At 38.9% G+C, this 26,278-nt stretch overlaps 1 protein-coding gene across 1 annotated transcript in view; it reads right to left on the bottom strand.

Moving 5' to 3' along the window:
• Nucleotides 1-26,278, bottom strand: part of LOC127555970 (tumor necrosis factor receptor superfamily member 14-like) — a 659,215-nt gene that overhangs the window by 409,501 nt on the left and 223,436 nt on the right. The window lies entirely within an intron of this gene.

Genomic DNA, 26,278 nt, shown 5'->3' with positions numbered 1-26,278 from the left:
CCTCCTTATCCCCTCCCCCACTAACTTCTCTGACTTCCTTCAAATCTCAGCTTAAGGTCAATCCCTGGCCTCATGTCTAACTTTTCATAACCCTGTTTGGAGTTTTCTTGCCAAAGCCAGTACAGTGGTTTGCCATTTTCTTCTGCAGTTCATTTTACACATGAGGAAACTGAGGCAAACAGCATGTAACCCAGATTTACAAAGCTAAAAAGTACATAAAGCCAGATTTGAATTCAAGATGAGTCTTCCTGACTCAAGGTCCAACATTCTATCCACTGTACCACCCAGCTGCTGTACTACTTATGGATTACCTAAGGTTATACTTCCTCTATTAAAAAAGCTAATTATACCTCACTAACTCATTAAATCCTTTTTTCTCTAGGAACTTGCCCCCCTGAATGGTGTCTTCCCTCCAGCTAATTCTGAGTTCTGCTAGGGAACTTAGCTTTTATCTTCTCCCTTATTAATTGCTAAAAACCCTTTTTCTTTGTTAAAAACTCCATATGTATTTAGCCTGCTGTCAGCTAAAATCTTCACTTCTTGATTTGGAGAAAAATACAGAAAAGAAAACTGAGGGTAGAGTTTAAGAGATTTGCCAAAGTGCCCAGAGTTCTTCTCTGATGCTGGGCCAGATTGCCTCTATAGGGGACAGCTCAGAGCCTTCCGAAGCTTGGCGAGAGGTATCAAACTCAATTGTCAGTCACTGGCTTCTTTTTCAGCTGGATTACTGGAACAGCTGTAGTCAATGCCTTTTGTTCTTCAAATCCAAACCAGATTGGTAAGTGATAAGGTTCCTCCCTTGTCCACTGCTGAAATCTGCATCTCCCCTTTCCCTCCCTCTTCATTTGATGGTCAAAGATTTTCTTCCTTCTCTGAGAGGGAGGAGGGTCATAAACTCCTAGATGGAAGGCCAGCAACGTCATCAATTGCATTTGATCCAATATTTATTTTATAGATGAGGAGAAGAACCATGAACTGGAAGGGACCTAGGAGAAATCTCCCTAATCTAGTCCCCTTTCCTCCCCTTTTATAACCCACACAGAATCTAGCACAGAAAGTTAAAACAAACCCCAGCAGCAATCCAGTCACCCTCCATTCAAATACAACACCAACTCTAATATTTCCAACAAGTCTTTGTCCAGTCTCTGAGTGAAGATCACCGAGAAGGGATCTCTCATTCATCCCAAGGCAGACTGGCAGCTCTGAGGGTCAGGGAAGATTTGAATGATATGAAACCTAAGAAAAACTAGAAGGGGAAATTGAGGCCAGAAAAGGAAATTAATCTGCCTAAGATCATACAGGGAGACAGGGGCAGGCAGGATTTGAACCCCATAATTTTTCACTCCAAATCCAGCATTCTTTCAACTTGCCTTTCTATGTAGCTTTAATCCCAAAAGGGGCAACCCCAAATGAAGAGGAGAAACTGATTTCTAAAATAATGAAAAGACATGAACATGAAAATAGAAATTAGGGTCTTCCCCCACAGATGGCAAAAAAATTATGGAAAATCTGCTAGGCTTAGAAGGGGAAAGGAAAACCTGCTCAAAGGAAGTGGCCTTGATACTCTGCTACATGACCACAGAGCCCCCATTAGGGGGATTCTGCAGTCCTCCATGGGAGAGTTAGTGGCCAGATTCTCAGCCCTGCAACCTTGGGAGGAATTGACATCAATTCAGTTTAACCCCACTTCTCTAGTGCCAAGACATTGAGCCAGGAATCAAGAACACTTGGTTTCATGTCTTCAAACATTTTCCTATAAGCCTCAGTTTCTGTATCTAGGAAATAGGGATAATAATTTGTCCTTGCATTTTGTTTATATGTAGTTATTCTCATGGTGTTTCCCTGATTTGACTGTATGCTTTTTGATAGTTGAGGCTGCTTTTCAATTTTGCAGACTACACAGAAATTGGATAAAAAGCTACATTACTGATGACACAATCCAAAAAGATATTGCCTGGCTAGGTTATCAGGTGAGGAAAAATGTTTATGCAAAACATATTGACTTTTAATATTACTTTGCAATGTTCCCTTCTCAGTCAAAGGCCTTCTCTTGCATCAGCTGTAGTCGATTCTAGCTAAGAAATTTAGCTAGAAACCTGTGTTTCTCTTCTTAATGGACAAGACTCAGTCTGAATTAGATCCCTGTCTAGGGAGGATTCATTTCTATTTTTGTTCTTTTCATTAGAGTTTGAGGCAGCCTAACTCATGACAAAGAAAGGAAAGTAGAGAAGAATCTGATCAGGGTCCCCAGAATAATAGAGGAAGATGAAAATCCATGATCCAATTCCTCCCAAGTGAACCAGAACCATGAATGGCTATTCTTTGAGGCTAACCATCCAATCAATTCTGAATCTAAGTTTCTCTTCCCTTGCCTTCTCTTTTCTCATGTAACTTCTCTTTTTAACTTCCATGTATGACAGTGCTAAGGTAGGACTGCAGACTAGATGCAAGGGTGGGATAAGATTGGGATGTAGAAATGGAAGAAGTAGAAAAGGGCTGAAGCACTAGTCCCATTGTCATCTTACTCTTAAACTAATGCCAATTCTTATTTGTCCTCATTCATCTCAGCTGCTCCATCCAATTTTTATGTATTAAAAATATTTTTTCAATTAATAAAAGAATTTCCTTTCCCTTCCATCTTGCCCCCTCTACGATAAAAAAGAAAAACAAAAGTCTTGTTTAAAATACATACACACACACACACACACACACACACACACACACACAAACACATACACATATGTCTCCTTTTGAATCTTGGTCTCCTGACTCTCAGGCTGAGATTTTCCAATTGGTCTTTCTAGGGGTTCTCCTGGCCAGCAGCTCCTTCAGATCTCTTATCAAGCACCTCTCACTGTTTGTTTGCTTTGTTTTTTGATTGATTCCATCAATTCAAATATAGGCCTATACTATGTGAACAGGACTGTGCTGGTTACTAGGGGTCACAAAAAAGAAAAACAAGAAAGGTGAACCTGGGCAAATCATTTGACCGTGTCTGCCTCAGTTCCCTTACCTATCCAGCTGACAGACTGGCATTCCTAAAAAAACTGCTCTGATTGCATCACATCCCTACACACACAAAAAAAATATATACTGGTAGCTCCTATTGCCTCTAATATAATATTGAGGGACAGCTAAGTGGTGTAGTAGATAGCGCACCAGCCTTGAAGTCAGGAGGACCTGAGTGCAAATCTGGCCTTAGACACTTAACACTTCCTAGTTGTGTGACCCTTGGCAAGTCACTTATCCCCAATTGTCCCAGCCAAAATAAAATAAAATAATATTGAAAACTCAGTACCCTAGCACTTGAAAGTCATTACTCCCAACCATTACTCCTCCATTTCAGCCAACTGGCCAACTTTCTGTTCCCCATTCATGGTATTCCATCTTCCTACTCCCTGCTGTGACACGAGGGCATACAAAGCCCTCCCTTTATGGCTGCATTAGATCCTTCTCTGATCCTCCCAGTCATTAGTCATCTCTTCCTCTTCAAATGACCTTGTATTATTATCCATGGACTTAATCTAGGATCAGGTTGCATCTCTCCTGTGGAACGTAGGTTCCTTGAGGATGGACACCAGGTAGTAAGGATAATTGTGTTTTTGGGAGGCACTTTTTCCCATTCTCTCAATTTTGACATTTCAGAAGTAAGACTTGCTTATAATTAGAAATGACAGGAGCCTTGAAGACAGGGACTGTCCCTCATGGTGATCCTTATCATTCCTTTTCCCTTCCTCTTCCTCTGGGCCATTTTAAAATTCACTCATTACTCATTTACTTATTAGCTTTAATTACATCCAATAAGCATTTATTAAGTGTCTACTTAATATTGTGCTCGGGGCTAAAATATAAAAAGAAAATGAAAAAGCAATTCTTTTTTTTTTTTGATCCTCTTATACATATAAAATTTAATAGGATATTATTTACTAATTGGAAAAAGTTTAATGAAACAAAGTTGAGTGATACAAAGAATTTATCTTCACAGCGGTCATGTTGCAACTATCTTTTTTTTTTTTTTAATTTTTTATTTAATAATTACATTATATTGACACTCGTTTCTGTTCCGATTTTTTTCCCCTTCCTCCCTCCACCCCCTCCCCTAGATGGCAAGCAGTCCTTTATATGTTGGATATGTTGCAGTATATCCTAGATACAATATATGTTTGCAGAACCGAACAGTTCTCTTGTTGCGTAGGGAGAATTGGATTCAGAAGGTATAAATAATCCGGGAAGAAAAACAAAAATGCAGATAGTTTACATTCGTTTCCCAGTGTTCTTTCTTTGGGTGTAGCTGCTTTTGTCCGTCATTTATCAATTGAAACTCAGGTCTCTGTCAAAGAAATCCACTTCCATCAAAATATGTCCTCATACAATATCGTTGTCGAAGTGTATAATGATCTCCTGGTTCTGCTCATTTCACTTAGCATCAGTTCATGTAAGTCTCGCCAGTCCTCTCTGTATTCATCCTGCTGGTCATTTCTTACAGAACAATAATATTCCATAACATTCATATACTACAATTTTTTGTTATTTTTTCTAGATCAATAAAATATTTTCTTGGAAGTCTGATTGGTATAGCACTAAATAAATAGATTAGTTTAGGGAGTATTGTCATCTTTATTATGTTCGCTCGGCCGATCCAGAAAAAGCAATTCTTGACCTCACAGAACTTACATCCTAATAGGGGATACAGCTTCTAATTAGAAAAGTATACATAAGCTCACTTGAGTAGAGAGACTAACACTGAGAGTATCTCTGGAAAGGTGTGGGAGTTGGCTCATCAGCCCAGTCTCATTCACACTGATCCTGGGGATGCCAGGAAAGGATGGGCAGGACCTAAGCTGAGCTAAGAACTACCACAACAATCTATCTCCTGGATGTAATGTACCTCTGCCCACATATTCAAATTGTGGGGCAGATTCTCCTATTGATAAATGGTCAAAGGCTATGAATAGTTTTCAGATGAAGAAATTAAAACTATTTGTAGTCGTATGAAAAGGTGTTCCAAATCACTATTGATCAGGAAAATGCAAATTAAGACAACTCTGAGATACTACTACTCACCTCTCAGATTGGCTAAGATGACAGGAAAATGTTGGAGGGGATATGGGTAACAAAGTGGTGCAATAGAAAGAGTGCTGGACCTAGAGTCAGGAAGATCTGAGTTCTAATCTGACCTCAGGCACTTCCTAGCTGTGTGAATTTCTTTGACTCAGTTTCCTTATGTGTGAAAGGAGCCAGAGAAAGAATGGGCAAACCACACCAGTAACTTTATCAAGAAAACCTCAAATGGGTCAGAAGAATTTTAAGTGACAAAACTGCAAAAAATAACAAGAAAAAAAATTAAGATATCAAATAGCTCCCGTAGAGCAGAGACCATTTCATTGTCTCTGTGCCCCAGCACCTAGCTCACTATCTACTGTCTCCTGTGGGCACTTAATGTAAAATGTCCATTGATTGGTAGGTCTGAAGAGATGGAAGAGAATATAGACATATAGAAAGAAGAAATCTCTCACAGAGGAGAAAAGGAAGAACTTTTGACCTATGGAACTCATACAGTAAAGCCTCAAAGAAATGGAGGGTGGGGCTTTTATGGGCTCTTCAGTAAACCCCTGCAGGGGTGAAAAGTATAGTCAAGTAACACCACTCACAACCCAATGTGCTGAGAAAATAACACATGGAAGAAGCATAAGATAGAGAAACTAACTTGTCCCAGCTCTGAAAAACTAGTTCCCAATATCCCACAATTCCTTGCAAGTGATGAGAAATTATATTCTGAAGGACAAAGCCCCCTACATGATGCAAAGCCCCACATATGGCAAAGGCTGCCATGTTTTGTCTTGAAAGGAAGTTCTCAGAGGCTGTCTCCAAGAAAGAACGGGAATGACACCATTGCAGAATCCAACAGCACTTTCCCATGATTCATAGCAGTAGTGCCTAAGAAAAAATAGAAAGGTATAGAGATGGGTTAGTTCCTGAATTTTGAACAAAAGACTTATATGGACCAGGACACCATGACACAAGATACCCTGGATTGTCTGCTAAGCAACCAGTAACTTTCAGTCTTGTACTTGCCTAGTGAATACTGCCAATCACTCACTCAATCAACTTTTATTAAACACCTTCTGTGTACCAAGTACAATCAGATTCCTCTATCCAAAGGAGACAAAGACTGCTTTCACAGTCCAGGGACTGAGATGTTAGGAAAGCTAACTCATACAAGGTTAGTGAGGGACTAGACAATTTGCCAGTTTATAAATTATCCCCACGAAACTGGGGTGGTGGGGGACAGGACTCTATAAGGACTATTTATCACAACCACCTATTGCCCATAGGAGAGTTAGTTGGAGTTTCCAATGAGCAGGTGGAGAGAGCTGAGAGGGGAGTGTCTGTGGTGAGAAAAGTGAGAAAAAGAGACCATCAGTTGTACAGATTTTCTGATTCAGATGTAGGCACTGAAAATGTAAAGGAACCCACATGGGTTATTATAGGGCAGGAGAATTAAACTAGGAGCCACCTCTTTTCATGCCCAAACCTGCTAGAAATAGAGATTATATCTTCAACCCACAGAGCTTGAATGTATGTATGGATAGCCAACCTACACATCTATTGATGTGTGTGTAAATAACTCCATGTTGAAAATGGTTTTTATTTTCTATTATGTTCATCTGATTATGTTTTATGTTATATTTATGCTATGACAAGACTTGTTAATTGCGGTAGATATTGGTACTTATAATTCAGTTGTGTTTTCTATAGAGACCTATTCATTTTATTGAAGCTGGCTAGTTTTACTTAGTTAATTACCCTTCACTTTTAATTTATTGCTTGAGATATACATGTGTGTGTATGTATATATATATATGTATATATAAATAATACACACACACACACACACACACACACACACATACATAGATATGTATCTATGTCCTCCAAAGAAGCAGGTAGAGAATCAGGCTCAAAGTTAGAAAGACTCCAATGTGAATCTTGGGGAGCTGCATGATGGGACAATGCTGTGTGTGTGTATGTGTGTGTGTGTGCGTGTGTGTTCAAATTTTCCCCAAGTTCCATCTAAGAAAGATAAACTAAGTTGTCTCCCAAGCTGAATGACTCCACACTTCTCATCAGAGACACAGAGAGGGGTCAGGATTTGGCAGCTCAAGGATTCATACAAACGTGGTGGGGTGGAGAGACAGAACTAAAAACTCAGGTATCTAGGAATAGACATTCCCCAAATTCCAAACTTGTCTTGTAGAAGTCAGGAGGAGAAAGTTCTGACTATCTGTGACCTGAGCAGGATCTGGGGTAAACTGTACCACGAGATATAAAGTGCCTGAGAAATTTAACAGAAGGATAGGGTGCACAAGGAATCTATCGGTGGGTGGGGTAGAGTGGAGTCACTGGAAACAGTGGGAGGAGGCTTTTTTTTTCCTCCCTTCTCTCTCCTTCTAGCCTTTATAAGATTTCTGCTGTTGGGAGTTACAGCTAGTTAGAGAGAGAGAGTGCTTAGAGATTAAATCCTAGGATCCCAAATCTAGAACAGGAAGAAATCCTGGGGTTTTTCAAGTTGTCTCCAGTCATCTAGCCAGTGAAAGACAAAATCAAGATCATAGCCCACTTTTCCTGACATCCTGGATTATTCTCTCTTCCTTGCCCTCATTACCTTCCTTTTCCTTGCCCAAGGCACTCATCATGTTTGTGGCTCATGCACTGGAGTGTATAAAGGACTTTATGAAATGGACGGAGAGTGCTGTTATCCTTGTGATCCAGGTAGGTGAGAAAATTTCTTCCTCTGGGACAAATCATTCTCTTACTCTGGTAAATGGCTGCCTCTTCCAAGCTCTCTTCCTTTCTTCATGTGTCCATTCAAATTCCAGAATCATAGAATTTCAGCTTAAAGGGACCATGGGGGAGGGGGGAGTGTTCAAGAGTTAAGAGGAATGATGGAGGTGCAATAAGAAGGCAAACAATTTGATTTAGGCATAAAAGTGTGTGTGTGTGTGTGTGTGTGTGTGTGTAGTAATGTAAAACATTTCCACATTAGTCATGATGCAAAGGAAAATGGACCAAAAACTAAACCAGAAAGATAAAGTTTAAAAAAAAATGTGCTTCATTGTGAATTCAGTGAATTCAGTGCTTCTCTGGGGAGAGAGAACATTTTTCATCATCAGTCCTTCATAGTTGTAGTGGATCATTGTATTGCTAAAAATAGCTAAGTTATTCTGTTGAGATTTAGATTTGGGGTACCTAAATGAAATTAGGATTTAGTTGAGGTCTAGTGGCAGGTTTGGGGTACAGGGAGTCAAATAGAACTCTCCTGCAACCCCCCTGGATTCGACATAAGGATATGGCACGAGTCCCCAATAAAGGCATTTATTGGCCCGAAAGCTAGATTGATAAAAGAAGTTTATTATTGGGTTTGGAAGCAAGGTTAAAGCATAGTTAAGGAAACAGGCAAACATAGAGATAAGGAGGGCACCGGACAGAGGATCCAGTGGACAGAGAGTCCTGACATGGCTAGCATGTTTGGGACCTCTGCCTGTAATGCCAGAGAAACTGAGGCAGGAGAGAGATTAGAGAGTTTTTAATATTTTATTAATGGGAGAGTAAGATTGACTGGACAGGACTCTCGTCTCAAATTATCCAGTCAGACAGAGATAAAGATATACTGGGACCAAGGAATTCATGTTGGTCCCAGGTCTGGAGGAGACTATCATCTCAAAGAATCCAGCGTCCAGCATCCACAGCCAGCCGCCATTCTCCAGCAATGAATGGAGGAATCTCTAACCTTTATATACCTTTTAGAGACAAAGAAGAGGGAAAAAGAGCGGGAAAAGCCCAGCTGGAAAAGACTATGAATCAAAAAGGAACCCAGAGATAAAGATGTCAGTGAAATATCTTGGAATATTTTAGAGGGATGTTGTAAATTCTCAAGGACAGAAGATAATCAGGAGGTCTACTCTCTTGTTTATCTTGCTTGGGCTAACAATTTATAACCTTAGACTAATTGGTCCTCAGCCTTCATGGACTAGAGGGAGATTTACAGCTTAGGGGAGTAATTAGGAAGACTGAGACAAGGGAAACTTGTACAAGGAAACTGAGTCAGGACAGTTAAAGAGAACTGTGGCATAACATTCCACACTCTCTTTCCTAAATATTCAAACCTTTGAATCTTAGCATCTTCCTCTAGATACCCAGGAGGTCTTTGACCCACCTTATGTAAAGCAAATGAGCCAAAAATAAAACTAGAAAAATGTAAGGACTCATATGGCAAGAGCAAGTCTCTCCCTGATAACCCCAGAGTTAACAGCTGTACAAAGGCTCCCTTGTTGCAAGCATGTCAGGTCCTCTACAGTTCTGGAGCACCATCTCAGCCAGAGAATCCAGTTTGAGATGGACAGTTAGATCTGTGGTCATTTGTGCACTTAACTGTCTCTGCTTACAAAGCAGCAGGACCAAAAGCTCAAACCCATTCAGAGGGGCAGATCTCTCCAGGGGAGAAGGGTGAGGCTGTAGTAGCTCCACCCATACCCGCCCAGAGAAACAGGCAGGGCTGCTATTAGAATATAGAGTTCTAAGCAGATTATGCACAGTTAGACCATCAAGGCAGGCAAACTCCAAACTTTTTAGGTGCCTCATGCCAAACTTCAAGGTCCTTTGAAATGCTGAAATACTTAATGAACTGGGGTTACAGGAATGGAAAAATAGATCAGAGAGATTGCCAGTCCCAGGACAGGTGTCTGATTTCTAAAACTTTTCTAAAAAAAATAATCCCCAAAACTGAGTCTGCCAGGGCACTTTTAACAAAATAAGGGATTCTAAAACTAAAGCATCCAAATTCAATCTGAACTAGTGCTTCTCTGGGGAGAGAGAACATTTTTCATCATCAGTCCTTCATAGTTGTAGTGGATCATTGTATTGCTAAAAATAGCTAAGTTATTCTGTTGAGATTTAGATTTGGGGTACCTAAATGAAATTAGGATTTAGTTGAGGTCTAGTGGCAGGTTTGGGGTACAGGGAGTCAAATAGAACTCTCCTGCAACCCCCCTGGATTCGACATAAGGATATGGCACGAGTCCCCAATAAAGGCATTTATTGGCCCGAAAGCTAGATTGATAAAAGAAGTTTATTATTGGGTTTGGAAGCAAGGTTAAAGCATAGTTAAGGAAACAGGCAAACATAGAGATAAGGAGGGCACCGGACAGAGGATCCAGTGGACAGAGAGTCCTGACATGGCTAGCATGTTTGGGACCTCTGCCTGTAATGCCAGAGAAACTGAGGCAGGAGAGAGATTAGAGAGTTTTTAATATTTTATTAATGGGAGAGTAAGATTGACTGGACAGGACTCTCGTCTCAAATTATCCAGTCAGACAGAGATAAAGATATACTGGGACCAAGGAATTCATGTTGGTCCCAGGTCTGGAGGAGACTATCATCTCAAAGAATCCAGCGTCCAGCATCCACAGCCAGCCGCCATTCTCCAGCAATGAATGGAGGAATCTCTAACCTTTATATACCTTTTAGAGACAAAGAAGAGGGAAAAAGAGCGGGAAAAGCCCAGCTGGAAAAGACTATGAATCAAAAAGGAACCCAGAGATAAAGATGTCAGTGAAATATCTTGGAATATTTTAGAGGGATGTTGTAAATTCTCAAGGACAGAAGATAATCAGGAGGTCTACTCTCTTGTTTATCTTGCTTGGGCTAACAATTTATAACCTTAGACTAATTGGTCCTCAGCCTTCATGGACTAGAGGGAGATTTACAGCTTAGGGGAGTAATTAGGAAGACTGAGACAAGGGAAACTTGTACAAGGAAACTGAGTCAGGACAGTTAAAGAGAACTGTGGCATAACATTCCACACTCTCTTTCCTAAATATTCAAACCTTTGAATCTTAGCATCTTCCTCTAGATACCCAGGAGGTCTTTGACCCACCTTATGTAAAGCAAATGAGCCAAAAATAAAACTAGAAAAATGTAAGGACTCATATGGCAAGAGCAAGTCTCTCCCTGATAACCCCAGAGTTAACAGCTGTACAAAGGCTCCCTTGTTGCAAGCATGTCAGGTCCTCTACAGTTCTGGAGCACCATCTCAGCCAGAGAATCCAGTTTGAGATGGACAGTTAGATCTGTGGTCATTTGTGCACTTAACTGTCTCTGCTTACAAAGCAGCAGGACCAAAAGCTCAAACCCATTCAGAGGGGCAGATCTCTCCAGGGGAGAAGGGTGAGGCTGTAGTAGCTCCACCCATACCCGCCCAGAGAAACAGGCAGGGCTGCTATTAGAATATAGAGTTCTAAGCAGATTATGCACAGTTAGACCATCAAGGCAGGCAAACTCCAAACTTTTTAGGTGCCTCATGCCAAACTTCAAGGTCCTTTGAAATGCTGAAATACTTAATGAACTGGGGTTACAGGAATGGAAAAATAGATCAGAGAGATTGCCAGTCCCAGGACAGGTGTCTGATTTCTAAAACTTTTCTAAAAAAAATAATCCCCAAAACTGAGTCTGCCAGGGCACTTTTAACAAAATAAGGGATTCTAAAACTAAAGCATCCAAATTCAATCTGAACTAGTGAGACATGGGGTGGGGCAGAAATGCCTAAGACAAAATAGGAGCTAGGGGTTCCCATTCTTTTTGGTATTGAAAAAAAATATACCAGTTTCCCCAATGTTCTATCTCTACCTCCCCTTTTTCCCACGGAAAGGAATTATCAAATGACCATTGCCCATATAAATCCCAAGAGTGAATCAAAATCCCTATACATAACAGACTAATACAGTAGCAATTCCTAAAAAATCTCTCAAACATAACAGCAATAATCACAGAGTTTTTAACAAATCCCATCCCAAATCTTAAACACACAGTAATAGATGATCCAGGCAAGGTTTAACAGTCATTCATCAACCATTCCCAAAGTCCCTTATATTAGTCCAAACTACAGTAGATGCAGGGTCCAGTCCATGGTCTCATTTAAAATTGCTGCTCCAGGCTGTGAAGTGATAGGAGGTTCTCATTCCTTGCAGAGTGGGTGCATCATGCTGACAATCAAAGCTGATCAAAGCTGATCCAGGTTCCAGAAGCAAGCCAATATCTGTAATTTGACCAAAATCTAGAACAAAAACACAAATCTAACATATAAAGATTAGATCAGTCTCAGATAGAAAGACCCAGTTCACCAGACTGCTGCAAATATGAGGAGGCCAAAATAAATTGACCAGCAGTTTCCTATGTGAAGAGACGAGTTTGCTTTACAGGACAGGCAAACGGGTGCAGTCCCAAGTTGCAACATCAGTGAGGTCTCACAGACCCCTGTTAATTGTCCTCTTAGCATGTAGAAACCTTAAAGAAACAAAACACCAATATCCAGTAACAGACAGATGACCAGGTGAAATACTCATTTGCCCAAGCATTTAGGATACAATGATTACATATGACCAGACTGAAAATAGCAAGGCATAACATAACTGAATTGCATTAACAGTTTCTATTGACCATTGCTCTGATCAGAGAGATCAGTTACAAAAGGAAAAATGCAAGAACATAACTATAACATAATATAAACAGTTGAGTTTTAACAGTTTATCAATCAATTGTCCCAGTAACTGTCAGAGGGTAGAGCTTTAGAACTCCCAAATAGCATTAACTAATTAACTCTAAGCCCAAAAAATTTTACCCCCAATAACAGATGTCATTAATCAAATTTCTGATAACTCTTAAACAATTATTTATCATAACCTTGTAGTAATAACAGAAAGAAATTTCGTCTCAATAAGTTCACAACTTAGAATAATTATCATATCTGGGTAGATGTTACATAAGTGAACATTATACATACAAATCATTTTGCTTTTAAAATACCCAATACATAGAAAACCATCCCAAACTGCATATTGTCCATAACAGAAACATCTTCAAAAGGACAAAGAAAAAACTATTATGTTCAGAGGCCCTTTAAATAACCTCAGGATGACCCAATACAATCAATTTAAACTTATACAAAAGACCCAATTCCACATAAAAGAATTCAAGAAGGTTTTTTTTTTTTTTTTTTTTTTAACATAGCAATTAAACTCTTAGAAATATTTGTACCAACGTATGGATCACATTTATGACCATATCTCTTAACCAAGAAAACCTTTATGTATCAAAAAAAAAAAAAAACCCAAATATTCAATCAATTAACCTAAAAGTAAGCATGCCCTTAAAAAAATCAAAGTTTGCTGCACTGGCCGTAATCAGATAAGAAAAAAACCGGCAGTAACACACTCTAGAGGGGTGAGGGGAAGAGAGGATTCCACATGGCCACCCTTCCCCCACTCCTGCCCCCTAGAAAAAACTTCCCTCAGGTTCCCCACTCGATTTTCTACATGGGGATCCTTTTCAAGATTTAGCCCATCAGTTTCCCAACATCAGGTTTCTTCCCAAATCTACCCATTTTCAACTTACTCTTTCTCCCTGGCTACATATTTGAACAATCTCCTTAAAGAACTTTCCTATCAGATGCTCCTGATGCTACTGTAAAGTAGCAGAAGACAGTGGAGGTGGATGGCTCCCTCCCCTACCTCTTCACTTACTCCCAAAAATCTTTCTTTCACCTTCCTAAAATCATGCAAACCTCTAATTTCCCTACAAATCAGTCCTTCCTAAATCACCTGCATTCCTCTTACATTTTCCCTTCAAAAACCTGTAAGATTCACACTATAGTGAATAGCCCAAACCTCCAAAAACCCACACATGTCCAGCAGAGCTGGTTTTAAAGTATAACTTATGTTAACAAATAACTCAATATATTTCAGAAGGTAACAAACTGAATCAAACTAATACAGCTGTTTTTAAAAGTTTTTTCTTTTTTTTTCCTACCACATTTCTTCTAACAGCTATTAGCATCTTATCTCCAGAGCTTTTTATTGCCCAGGCCAGGCTAAGCTTGAATTTTATTGCTCTTTACTCTAGTAGGCTTTGTTTCGAGGGGAAAAAACCTTTTCTGTCCGTTTAAAATAGCTAAATTCCGTGTACTTACAAAGTTAGTACAACAGGTTAAAAGTTTTAAAATCACAAGCAAATTTTCAAACAACCAATTCCCAAATTTCTTAATCATTGTTCTTAAACTTGACAAAGCTTTTTAAATCAGCAAAAACAGACTAGGGGCTGTTTCCAGGACCTCCACTCCCAGAGAGAAGTTTGTTTCACCTTTTCCCATTTCAGAATCCAAAGGGGTTTCTGTGAACTTCCAAGCCCATTTAGTGCTTTTCTCTGCCTTCACAGAGAATGTCTAGATATTCCATTCAAACTTCTTTCCTTTAATGTTAGCATACTGGTCTTCTATATACATATTTTAACTTTCCGAAATTCCAAATCCCTTTCAATCTATTTTTTCCATTTCCTTTTTTTTTTCTTTCTTCCTTTCTCTCCCCTTTCTCCCTTTGTCTCACAGGCTGCTGCAGTCAGCCAAACATGGAGCTCCAATTGACTATGCACAGTTGCAACGTTGTTTTCCAACCAACAACATAACAGACAAACCACACAGAACATAGAACATATATCACACAGACTACACAGTTACAACATTAAGCAAACATATAACATACCCAGAGGATATTTTCCAGCGTCCCAGAAAATACCCATCTCAGAATTTTTAAACCCGTCGGTATTTATTCTGAGACTACAGGTTGCTAGCAACAGACCAGACCAGAACCAGAACCAGAACCAGATGGTACCCCAAAAGGTACCCAGACAGACTTACTCTCCCAAATGCCGAATCAATTCCATTGTCCACTGTAGGCCGGACTGAGGCTGAAGAACTGCTTCCTTTTCTATCCAGAGTGCTGATCTTTTCCCAAGGAACAGACCCAGTCCTGAGCCCAGGCCTAGGTGAAGACGGAGAGGTCTCTAATCTCTAATCCAGTTCTCAGTTTCTATTATCTTGGGGGGACCTCCAAAATGTAATGCCAGAGAAACTGAGGCAGGAGAGAGAGTAGAGAGTTTTTAATATTTTATTAATGGGAGAGTAAGATTGACTGGACAGGACTCTCATCTCAAATTATCCAGTCAGACAGAGATAAAGATATATTGGGATCAAGGAATTCATGTTGGTCCCAGGTCTGGAGGAGACTATCATCTCAAAGAATCCAGCGTCTAGCATCCACAGCCAGCCGCCATTCTCCAGCAATGAATGGAGAATCTCTAATCTTTATATACCTTTTAGAGACAAAGAAGAGGGAAAGAGCCAGCTGGAAAAGGCTATGAATCAAAAGGAACCCAGAGACAGGATATCTGAATACCCAGAGATAAAAATGTTAGTGAAATATCTTGGAATATTTTAGAGGGATGTTGTAAATTCTCAAGGACAGAAGATAATCAGGAGGTCTACTCTCTTGTTTATCTTGCTTGGGCTAACAATTTATAACCTTAGACTAATTGGTCCTCAGCCTTCATGGACTAGAGGGAGATTTACAGCTTAGGGGAGTAATTAGGAAGACTGAGACAAGGGAAACTTGTACAAGGAAACTGAGTCAGGACAGTTAAAGAGAACTGTGGCATAACATGCCAAGAGGGGGTCCCAGCATGTCCCTTTTATAATGGAAGATTTAGCTCAAGGGGATTTTGGGTGTAGCCCAAAAGTTGGCTCAGACCCGGATGGGGGTTGGGACAGGTCCAGATCTTCTATTGGAATACAAAGGGACCAGGATTTGTGAATTAAAGGGCAATTACATTAACTGAAGGGGGGGGGGGGAATCACAAAGAGAGGAATCTTTCCCACATCAATTCTCAGTTAATCATGTTACATTATCCTTGTTACTGTGTACAATGTCTTAATTTTGTATCAGTTTGAATGGGACTGAATGGGTGAAAATTGTTCAGTTTGAGACTAAGTCACAGGATCTCTATTCCCAGAGCCAAATCAGACCCTCAGGGAAGTTACCTTGACCTTTATGGGGGTGAAACTGTGTCCCCTTTAATCTGTAAAATAATCACTCTGAAATTGTGTCTCCTTTGATTCAGGGTCTCCCAGACTCCAGAGAGGCTAGGAGAAGGCATATTTTCTGGACTAGGCCTTTCTAAGGCAAATCTTTTTTTGCCTTTTTGATCTTTTGGGAAGCCGGATCCCCATTCAGGAAGCCTTCAAAGTGATTTTCATTCAATTGGCAGATCTGGGTCTGATATTGAATGGTTTGAAACTCCAAGTAACTAATCCTGAGGGCGTTGGCTTTCTTTTCAACTGGGAACCTGAGCCTCAGACTTCTTGACCTACTTCTTGCCTAGAAGAGCAATGTAGAAGATGGGCTGAAGCATGAGCACTTCTAAGAAACCCTTCTTTCCTTTGGCTCTTCCTTGTTTCCTATATGGCCAGCCAAGAATGAGCAGCTTCCCTTTCCAACCTCTCACTCTATTCTCCAGAAGGAAGACTTGGTTACAGCCAAGTCCTTCTAGAAAGGATAATTAAACTCCATATTTTTTGCTGAAGTCCAGAGTAGGAATTATGCTTTTGTCAAGGGACCTCTCCCTTTGGCATAGTTGTCCATCAGGACACTTGCCCACTGTAAAGACATTCTCTTTTCATTGATAACCCTTTTAATTTCTCTGCCAGGATTTCTCTGCTAGGACCTCTTGTCACTCAGAAGTCTGCCTTCCTAGCAAAGCTGACTTCTCAGTGCCAATAAAACTTCCTTTTGTGCCACTAACATTTCAGGTTCATGAATTCTTTCACATTAGTACTGTGCCTCCAACCAAAAAGGGGATTCCCACAACTCTCTGCACTGCCACTAGAACAGTATCAACATGCCCCACAAGAAGCAGACAGCATTGATCAAGGATAATTAGGTCTAGCAGGATGAATACAGAGAGGACTGGCGAGACTTACATGAAATGATGCTAAGTGAAATGAGCAGAACCAGGAGATCATCATACACTTCGACAACGATATTGTATGAGGACATATTTTGATGGAAGTGGATTTCTTTGACAAAGAGACCTAACTGAGTTTCAATTGATAAATGACGGACAAAAGCAGATACACCCAAAGAAAGAACACTGGGAAACGAATGTGAACTATCTGCATTTTTGTTTTTCTTCCCGGGTTATTTATACCTTCTGAATCCAATTCTCCCTATGCAACAAGAGAACTGTTCGGTTCTGCAAACATATATTGTATCTAGGATATACTGCAACATATCCAACATATAAAGGACTGCTTGCCATCTAGAGGAGGGGGTGGAGGGAGGGAGGGGAAAAAAATTGGAACAGAAACGAGTGCAAAGGATAATGTTGTAAAAAAAAAAAATTACCCTGGCATGGATTCTGTCAATATAAAGTAATTATTAAACAAAAATTTAAAAAAAAAAGGATAATTAGGTCTTTTAGTCTATCCAATGAAAAGGCTCAAGTCTTTTGTTTTTTAAACCCCAACAAGCTGGAAGCTGGTCAGGTTCGATAAGTGGATAAGCAGAAGCTGGAATGGCTCCCAGGTGTGTGTCTGGGCCTCTCACTCTTACTATTGGGACTAAATAAATGCATTCTCTTTGTACCTGAAGATGTCTCTAGTTAGTTAATTTGGGGAAGGGGTCTAGCACCCATGCCACACAAAGTTAATATAAGTCTTTCCACCTTTTTTTGGGGGTAATCCTGCTCATCATTTCTTTTTTTTTTAATTTATTTCACTAAAAAAGCAGAATAAGAAAAAAAAAATAGAGAAAGAATACAAAAGAAAAGATATACTTTCTTGATTTAATATGTATATGTATGTATATATAAATATATATACTTTCTTGATTTGAATATATATATGTATGTACTTTCTTGATTTAATAATTTGTTGTTATATATTTTGAATTCTCTCATGTTCTTCTGGCACCCGACAATGTTATCTTCTGTTTATATTCATTGGTGAACATCTTTTTTTTTTTTTTTAACATCCTTGTGAATTTTTCTTTTGTTTTCTTTTTACTTTATTCTTTTTTTCCCTTTTCATCCCTCCCACCTTCCCAAGCAGTCTATAGTTAAGAAATGATATCCTATGTTTACACACACACGCACACACACACACACGCACCCCTCATCTCCCCTTCCCACATACACCACACATATCTTTCCTATCCATATTGACTTATTGTTTTAATTCTGCTCTTGCTATTGCTTAACCTCTCCCCTCCCCCATGAATTCCTCTCTTGTCTTCTTTCCACACCCTTTCCTTTCTGATAAACCCATCCCTTCCCCCTTATTTCTTCATAGATTTTTGAGGGCGCTATGCCTTCATGGTGTTGAGGTATGGGAATAGGGGGAGAGATTCCCTCTGCTTGGAGAGGCAGGTCCAATGCTAAAGAATTAGCAAACCTGAATCTGTGGAAAAAAGGAAGTTTTATTGTTCATTAAGAAGGAGGCTTTCTCAACAGGCAAAATTCCTAATTAGGAATTTAGCAAAGGTGTATTAACAGACCCTGTTTTATGGGTAAGTCTTGGCCTGGGATCTGGGGAGCAGTTTGAGTTGACTATCAGGCCAAGATCTCCAATTGAATAAGCTGTTAAAAATGGTCTTGGACTAATTTTCAACCCAATAGAAGTTGCAACTATTCCTGGCCAAGATTTCCAACTGAATGAAATTACTATCTTGATTCCCTGAAGAGGGCTTCTCCCAGAAGAGTGTTTCTCAGTATTCACTCCCATTGCTTCCCCCCAAAAGTCAAGGAGAACACAATTTGCATCAATGATATATATGTAGTATTGCCTATTTAACTCATTCTTGATAAGTGTAGATTTTCAGAACTACTAGCCCTCCTCCCCCCTCTAATGCCTCTATTCTTCTTCTGCACCTCATTTGTATAATATAATTACTATTTTTATCTTAACTATGCCCCAGTCTTTGTTTTGAGTTGCCCAATTGTTGATGTTGATCTTAAACATATGGTATACATTTCCCATATTAAAACAAAACAAAACAAAACAAAAACATGAATAATTGTGCATGTTGAATTCCTTGAGACTGATCTTTAATATTGCCTCTTAAATATTAAATTTTCTATTGAGTTCAGGCTTGGCTGATAGAAAGTCCTGAAAATTGCAAGTTCATGGAATATTTATTTTTTCTTGCCCAATAGTATAGATAAATTTGCTGGATATATTTTTGGCAGTAGTTCTAGTTCTTTTGATTGTTGATAGGTATGATTCCAGAACCTGGAGTCTTTCATTGTGGCTGCTGCTAAGTCTTCTATAAGTCTAATTGTGGCTCCAGAGTATTTGAATTGTTTTTATTTGTTTGTTTGTTTGTTTCTTGCAAGAGTTTCTCTTTGATCTTGGGGTTTCAAAATTGGCAATAATATTCCTATGTGTTTTCTACATTTTTTAATTTTTTTATTTCTATTTTCCCCTCATATTCTCTCACTCCAGAACAATGTTCTTCCGTTATTTCTTTCATTGTTGTGTCAAGGTTTTTTTTTTTTTTTTTTGCTTTTGGTTTTGGTTTTTTTTGGTTACAACTTTCTGGCAGTCTAATTATATACAATTTCTCTCCATCCATTCTCTAGATCTGTCATTATTTTTATAAGATGTTTCATATTCTATTCTATTTTTTTTTTATTCTTTAGAAGCAGTTTTGTTGTTTCTTGGTCTCTCATAGCTTCACTGGCTTCTCCTTGCCCAATTCCAATTTTCAAAGAGTTATTTTCATCTTTGAGACTCTGTATCTCTTTTTCTAGTTGATAACCTTTTTTATAATTTTTTTTTTAGTTTTTTCTCAGTGTCTCTCATTTGATTTTTATATTCTTTTTTAAGTTCTTCTATAAATTCTCTCTGGGTAGGGAGTCATTTCATATTCCTTTTTGGGATAGAAGAAGTTGCTCATGATTTCTTAAAGCACAATAATACTCCATCACAATTATGTACCAAAACTTCTTCAGCCATTACTCGATTGATGGGCATCTCTTCAGTTTCCATTTCTTTGCCACTAGAAAAGAGCAGCTATAAATATTTTTGATCATATAAATCTTTTGGTTTGGGGTTCCTGGTCAGAGGGTAGAGAGGTGAGACACCATTCACCCCACCCTAGGATTAGAGGTGCTTACATTAATGTATCTTATTTTTTTTAAATGAATTGCCAAAATAGAAAGAACCCCACCATAGAAATTTATTATGGGAACAGAGAAGACTGACATTCACTTTCAGGACACTGAAGGAAAAAAGAGCTTCTTCTGCCCCAAAAAGCAACTTGAAATGGCTCACTACCAAGAGAGAATTTATAGAACACAAGAAATAACAAAACAGATTCTAAAGAATTCTTTTTTTTTTTTTTTTTTTTTAGTATATGTGCTGGCAAAACAAGTACCTCCACTAATTTTTTAAGCTATCCACTCATTGTATTCTAATCAGATCTCTGCCTTCTGTCTATCTATATTCCTTCTAAAAGCACAAATACTGAGAAACTTCTGAGTTACAAATATCATCATACCATGAAGGAATGTAAGCAGTATAACCTTAGTTGGTCCTTTAAGATGACCCTTTCCTATTTTTTTTAAATGTCTTTCTTGAGTCTTAAATGAAAATCATGCTTTTTTTTTTCTATTCAGTTCTGGTCTTTTCACCAGGAATACTAAAAAATCTCCTATTTCATTAAATATACATTTTTCCATCTAAATAATTATGCTCAGTTTTTCTGGGTAAATGATTCTTGGTTGTAATCCTGGCACTTTTGTTCACCAGAATATCTTATTTAATATAGGAGCTGCTAAATTTTGTGTTATCCTAATTGTAGCTCTGGCTGTTTACAATATTTTCTCCCTTGTGGGAAAACAAGAACACTGATACATTGTTGATGGAATTGTGAACACATCCAGCCCTTCTGGAGAACAATTTGGAACTATGTTCAAAAAGTTATCAAACTGTGCATACTCTTTGATCCAGCAGTGTTTCTACTGGGCTTATACCCCAAAGAGATACTAAAGAAGGGAAAGGGACCCACATGTGCCAAAATGTTTGTGACAGCCCTGTTTGTAGTGGCTAGAAACTGGAAAATGAATGGATGCCCATCAATTGGAGAATGGTTGAGAAAATTGTGGTATGTGAACGTTATGGAATATTATTGTTCTATAAGGAATGACCAGCAGGATGAATACAGAGAGGACTGGTGAGACTTACATGAATTGATGCTAAGTGAAATGAGCAGAACCAGGAGATCATTACATACCTCAACAACAATACTGTTTGAGGATGTATTCTGATGGAAGTGGATATCTTCGATAAAGAGAGTTAATTCAGTTTCAATTGATCAAGGATGGAAGAAGCAGCTACACCCAAAGAAAGAACACTGGGAAATGAATATAAACTGCTTGCATTTTTGTTTTTCTTCCCGAGTTATTTATACCTTCTGAATCCAATTCTCCCTGTGCAACAAGAAAACTGTTCGGTTCTGCACATATATTGTATCTAGTATATACTGTAACCTATTCAACATGTAAAGGACTGCTTGCCATCTGGGGGAGGGGGTGGAGGGAAGGAAGGGAAAAATCAGAACAGAAGTGAATGCAAGGGATAATGCTGTAAAAAATTACCCTGGCATGAGTTCTGTCAATAAAAAGTTATTTAAAAATAAAATAAAATATTTTAAAAAACCAATATTTTCTCCTTGACCTTGGAGATCTGGAATGTTACTATATATTCTGTATTATTGGGTTTTTTTTTTCTGGTTATCCATGTATGTTAGCTTTTTAAAGTTTTTATTTATTTAAGAATCTCGTTGGAAGAGAAAAATCATGAGAGAAGAAAAAAAAAGGAAGAAAAAAGAAGTGAACATAGCATGTGTTGATTTACATTCAGTCTCCATAGTTCTGGATACAGATGATTCTGTTTGTTTCACTCAATATCAGTTCATATAAATCTTTTCAGGCCTTTCTAAAATCAGCTTGTCCATCACTTTTTATAGTACAGTAATATTCCATTATGTTCATATACTACAACTTATTCAGCCATTTCCCAATTGTTGGGCATCTCCTCATTTTTCAATTTTTTGCTACCACAAAAAGAATAGCTACAAATATTTGTTCACATGTAGGTCCTTTTCCCTCTTTTGTGATTTCCTTGAGATATAGATATAGTAATAGGACTGTTTGGTCAAAGGATATGCACAGTTTGATACCCTTTGGCATAATTCTAAATTGCTCTCCAGATGGTTGAGTCATTTCTATCATAATATTCTGAGAATTATCATTTTGGGATCTGTTTAAGGAGGTGATTGATGGTTTCTGTCCATTTTTATTTTATCCCCAGTTCTAGAATATCAGCAATGTTTCCCCTGATAATTTTTTGACAGATGATATTTACTTATTTCATTCTCTCAGCAGCCATACAAATGTAGTCCTTATCCTCTCCATTATTTAATTATGAGTCAGACAGAAATTATGTAACTTCCCTGTGGTTACACAACAAATATCTTGAACTGGATTTGAACTCAGGTCTTCATGAATCCAAACCTGGTGTTCTATCTACTGAAATCACCTAGCTGTGTTATTTCATCTGACTTCTCAGACTTTCTTAGTCCTATCAAATTGTTCATCTGGATGCCTTGGACACTGATGGCATTCCCATATCTCTGGTTTTTTTGCATTATCAGATGTTCTTTTTGTTTGGAATATTCCCCATAACTCTTATATTATTCCTTAATCCCTTTAATATGCAACTCAAACACCATCTTCTCCATAAGGTCTTTTCAAAAAAATTATTTATCTTTAACATTATTTATTAAATTCTGAGTTCCAAATTCTTTTTTCTCTCTCAGCCCTGCCCCCATCCCATGAGATGGTAGGCAATATGGACTTAATTATACATATGAAATCATATAAAACATCTCCATATTACTCATGTTTCAAAAAGAATAGAGTGAAAAATACTATTTTTTTTTATTTTGCACTCAGAATTCATCTGATTTCCTCTCTTTCTCTGGGCATGTCTCTTTCCTCCTCCTTCACCCTATTTCTCTCTATTTTTCTCTGTGTGTCTCTCTGTGAATAAGTAAGTATCTGGGTTTCTCTGTCTCTCTCTCTCTCTGTCTTTGAGATCCCTTCAAGTTTTGACAGTCTGAGTTGAAATTGAGGGATGGATGTGCATCCTCCTAATTTTCATAATAAACCATCGCAAGTTTCATGGATAATCTTGGGAGCTTCCTAAACCTTGTCTAACTTGTTCATATAGTGTTATCAAGGGGAAATGAGACTGGAGAGCAGTGGTTTCTGCAAGGAAGTGTCCTATACCTTGTTTTTAATGCTAATTCTTTGTTATCTTTAGGTTACAAACGAAATGGGACATGTAACATAAAGGAAGGCACCTTCTGTATACCTTGTGATCCTGGAACCTACACCACAAACAAGCATATCCTGAAGAATTGTCTCCTATGTAAAGTCTGTGACTCTGGTAAGAAATCCTTCAGGGGCCTTAGGGTCAAATAGGACCCTGGATCTTATGCAAAGTTTGTCCTATGGTGGGTCCTATAGCTTCCTTGGGAAAGGGAGAGCTAGGTTCAGGGAAACTCAAAAATCTTGGATTTCCCAAGCAAGATAGGATAGGAGGGATGTCTACAGTCCAGTGAGCAGGAACTAGAGCAGGAAAAGAGGCAGTGAGAGTGCTTTGCTAGCACTTGGGAGAGCTGGGTTCCATCCTGTGGAGAGGTCATGTCCACTCTTTAAACATCAGTTTGCCCATCTCTAACAAGAGGGGCTTGGACTACTTCCTAAGGTCCTAGAGCATGGTATTTCTTTTTTTTTTTCAATAAAGTTTTTTATTTTCAAAACATATGCACTGATACTTTTTCAGCATTGACCCTTGAATAGTCTTGTATTCCATCTTTTTCCCTCCTTCCTCCCACCCCTTTCCCTACATGGCAAACAATTCAATATATGTTATACATGTTAAAATATATGGTAACTCCAATACATATAAACATAGTTATGCAATTATGTTGCTACATAAGAAAAATCAGATCAAAAAGGAAAGGAAATGAGTAAAAAAAAATGCAAGTGAACAACAACAAAAAAAGTGAGAATGCTATGTTGGGAACCTCCTCAGTTCCCACAGTTGGCTCTCTTCATCACAAGATCATTGGAACTGGAATCAGTCATCTCATTGTTGGTTCATCAAAACTGATTGTCATATATTATTGATGTTGCCATGTACAATGATCTCCTGGTTCTTAGAGCATGATATATCACACTTAGGAAACATGAGGTAGTTTATTCACACTCTCTCACACAATCGCGGAATGTCCAAATTGGAAGGAACCTCAGAAAAGCATGCTTAAAATGTTTAGGATTCTGAAGATGCTTATGAGCAGAACTGGTCCTCAAGAACTTATGAAAGAGGCTGAGCTAGGCCCTAGAGCCCCTCCTTCCCCTCCTATCCCCCACCTGCCGCCCCCAATCCTTAAATATGCATGTCTACACTTTCCTGACCCCTATCCATAGGAGTAGGAGGATTATCTCAAGACCTGTGTTTCCTCCTGATGACCCAAAACCTTTCCCTGTAATTCGCAGCTGGGCTCATCTTCCCTACCAGTATTCTAGCATTTCAAATTACTTCTCCATCTTTCTACTCTCTTCTGATTATTCCCTTGTTGTCTTCCAGGGAGATATTATGTTAAGGAATTGATTCATGTTCGATTGTGAATCACAGCTAATATTGCCCTGTCTTAGGGTTTTGAATGAATTTTTAAAGATGGATTTCCATCTCTAATAATAGGACGATGATTTTCAAGAACAAAGAACATCTCCTCCCCTTGGTCCTACCCCATTTACCCCTGAATCCCAGGTGGGTCAGTGGAGAAGGGCATATGTATCCTTGTGGGTGGGGGTGATGTACAAAAAGAGGGCAGGGGAATGCTAAGTGGTGGAGCAGGTCTTTCTGCTCTCTCACCCACTTTAGCTCTGAGTATTCTGAAACTTGAACTTCTCTATTTGAACAGACTGTTCTACATAATGGGGAAATCATTTTAAACATGTCAATAATCTTGACAATATAAAGTACTGGGGACTCTCCTGGTTCTTTTTGCTCCCCTATTTCTCCTTTTTTGCTTCTCCCATGATCCAGGATTGTTCACCTACTTCCCTCAGAGATACTCCCTCAGAGTATCTCCTCTTCTTAGTCCATATGGAAGAGATTAATAGGTAACAGACCCAGAGCTGAAAAAGAAAGACCAGAGAGGTCATCTCATCTAGGACCCTTATTTTACTGAAGAAACTGATCCCAGAGAAGTTGGGACCTGACCAAAGTCATAAAGTAGTAAATAGCAGAGCCAGGATTTGACCTCAGGTCCCATGATGGCAAATTAACTCCTTACTCAGAGCTTTTCATCTTTCCCTTCTCCTTTCTCAGGAACATCCTGAGTTTGAAAAGGTTTTCACCCCCAACATTGCCACCAGGTGGTGCGTAGGGAAGAGTCCTAGATTAGAAGTTAGAGATGCTGGGTTCAAAACTTAGCTCTTCCATTTATTATCTGTATGATGTTGGACAAGGTTAATAAACATCCAATGAACACATACATGTGTTAAGCCTTGGGCTAAGTGCTGGCAATACCAAGAAAGACCTTAGAACATAATGGGGTACACACCATGACAGCACTCTGTACCAACATGGAATAGGCAGGATGATGAATTAGAATTTATCTTAAAGGAAGGCACTAGCATTGAGGGAAATCAGGAAAAAGTAATTTACCTCTCTGGGCTTCCATTTGCTCATCTTTAAAATGGGAAGTTTCAATGTAATGACAAGTCAGATTCCATCAGGCTCTAAATGTCTTCTCTCTGCATTTGGCTGGGAGGTTTAGGCTCTAGTAACTGCTGGCACAGTGCATAGAATGCTGGATCTGGAGTCAGCAAGACTTGAGTTCAAATGTGACCTCAGACACTTCTAATTTTGTAACCTTGGGCACCATTTGCCCTTAGTCTACCTCAACTGTTAAATGGGAGGACAGGAGCAGCATCTACCTCTCAAGGTTATTATATAACACAGTGCCTGGTTTATTGAGGGATAGGCACTAAGTGAATGCTTCTTCCCTTCCCCATTGCCTTTATTTCTTGATACTTCTCAATGACTCTGTGCAACTTGAGAAAGTCCTTTTCCCAATTGGACCTCAATGGCTGCATCTAAACAATGGATATTTTCCTGGAGGGTCTGTTAGAGTTGCCTGAGATTATGATGAATCCAGGTGGTTTGGTGTAGTTGAGCATCCAACTCAGAGACATGCAAATGTGTAGAAATGGAGCCAGCCTCTTGCTCACAGAAGGGTAAATGACTGGTCCCAAA

The sequence above is a fragment of the Antechinus flavipes genome, chromosome 3 (assembly GCF_016432865.1).
Source record: "Antechinus flavipes isolate AdamAnt ecotype Samford, QLD, Australia chromosome 3, AdamAnt_v2, whole genome shotgun sequence".
Classification (NCBI taxonomy): Eukaryota; Metazoa; Chordata; class Mammalia; order Dasyuromorphia; family Dasyuridae; genus Antechinus; species Antechinus flavipes.
The sequence above is the reverse complement of the archived record's forward strand: the minus strand, read 5'-3'. Positions and strand labels throughout refer to the sequence as shown.